Source organism: Protopterus annectens, chromosome 13.part0 (assembly GCF_019279795.1).
Source record: "Protopterus annectens isolate FY-2018-M chromosome 13.part0, PAN1.0, whole genome shotgun sequence".
Taxonomy (NCBI): domain Eukaryota; kingdom Metazoa; phylum Chordata; order Ceratodontiformes; family Protopteridae; genus Protopterus; species Protopterus annectens.
The window spans coordinates 1,169,556,545-1,169,558,691 of NC_056747.1; positions in this window are offsets into that span (position 1 = coordinate 1,169,556,545).

Below are 2,147 nucleotides of genomic sequence, written 5' to 3' on the forward strand. Positions count from 1 at the left end.
GAAGTTCAAGTTTTTGGAAACTCAATCATATTGTCTCAACAATATGAATTTCAATTTTCTGAAAACTCGAGCTTCTGACATACACCCCACAGCATTCTCACACTTATAATCTCCTAGTTACAGGTCTCAAGTCAATTTGACTGTTTAGACAAAATATGCATATGCCTCATTTGTTATCGGTATGCTAAAATTGCATTGAGTGTATATAAGTATACTATAAAATAATTCTGAATGTTCTACTGATGTATGTGACTTTTACATGCCATAGATACTCTGTCTTATAACTGTATATGACCTTAACTTGCTAGTAAATACTATACAATATATGTAACATGGTGATCACCGGTTAAATTATATAGTCCTGAGTTTTGTATATGTATATTTTTACTGTTAACTCATGCAAATGTATGTATATAATATGGAGTTTTTCTTCTCAGACCTCCTCTTAAAACACGTTTTGCCCATATGGATTTTCCCAGAAATCAAAAGCAAATAAATAACTAAATAAAATATTTTGTAGCATTGGTAAAAATGTAAGGAGAATAAATGTTGTATATGTGCTTTTTCCATATATGCACAGAATGTGTACACACACACACAAACACACACACACATACTATTTGGAACATTTGCTGTGTAGCAGAACCTGTCAGTAAAATACACAGCAAATTACAGCTTACACCTCTGTGTGCATTTATATTTTACTGCAAAAGTAAGGCAGACTAATACGCAATGCCTTTATCAACTGTTTCTGATAACTTGTTACTCAAGTGCAAAAAGATGAAAGCAATACTCAGGCAAGTTGACCCGCTTCAGGAAAGATGTTTCAAAAGATGTTGATAACATTATGATTTTTGTCTGTTGATGGTGCCCTTCACTTTTTGAGGGGAGCAAATTCTACTGTCTATATAATAAACCAGTGCTGACTGTGGAATTCATTCACTCTTATTCACATGGCAGTCAAACTTCTTGTGAAGAATAGAATGGAAGGGTGTTGGATTCATACACTGATCCAACCACCACTCTGCTGTATTCATCTGTGCAATCCAAGGAATCTGTTGCATTATACTAACCATAAGTACACTTTTATACTGTATTTTGCACTTTTAAACTTTACTTTTGCTATATTGTTGATTTTTTAAAACTGTTCTTGCTGATCTGTTGCACTTTTTTGTCTGCTGTAGCACAGACTAGATTCAGATCTGCTGAATCTGGTTCTGTTTGTTAAACTGAGCATTAAACCAGGCTATCATTTGTTGGAGAGTGCCCTCCTGCAATCTTGTGGAAGAAGAGTGTAGTTAGGACTTATCTGATTGAAGGTTGCTGGCACAGGGCTACATTTTTGAATGTTTTTATTGGTTAAATTGTTTAATTCAGATTGCTCACTGTTGCTATATAAGCCCTGCATTTGCGCAGGTTTGCGCTTGTTTTAACATAGCTCTACAGAGTTAGGAAACCATCCAGTTCTCTTCTGTATTTATCTGTTTACGCATATCACACCTCTGTGCACCATCATGCTACAGCACAGTGGGAGTAACCATTGGCAGTTCTAGATGCAAAAACTTTTGTAGATAAATTTTCCCTTAGTAGCTGCCCGTGATCCAAATGAGAAGTACTTAAATTGCACTTAGCTGCTCAGAGAGCACCTCAGATGCACTTTTGCCCCACCAACTACCCACCAGTCCTAAAGCCACCAAATCTATAATAGTCTCATACCATTTAGAGAACCCTCCCTAGTATAGACCCTTTATAGAGCACCCCATTAGTCTAGGGAATAACCCAGTTATACCACACCCCTATATTTTCTCTCCCCACTGTGTATAGACCCTTTTAGAGCACCCCATTAGTCTAGGGAACAACCCAGTTATACCACACTCTTCCATTTTCTCTCCCCACTGTGAAAATGGATTTAACCTAGCATTATGGATGGTCAGTTTCCCTCCATTTTTCCTACCAGCCTGATTGACATGGGTATCCTGAGGCAGTGTAGTAACTGCTTCATCTACACTGACAGCCCTCTACTCCTAAATCACCCAAGTACAATTTGTGCGAGATGCATCTACACTAAGAATCTAGAATCATTGCTCTCTCATCCACAGAACAGTAGCACTGAGCAGTTTGTCAGCTCACATACTACACGTCCTACA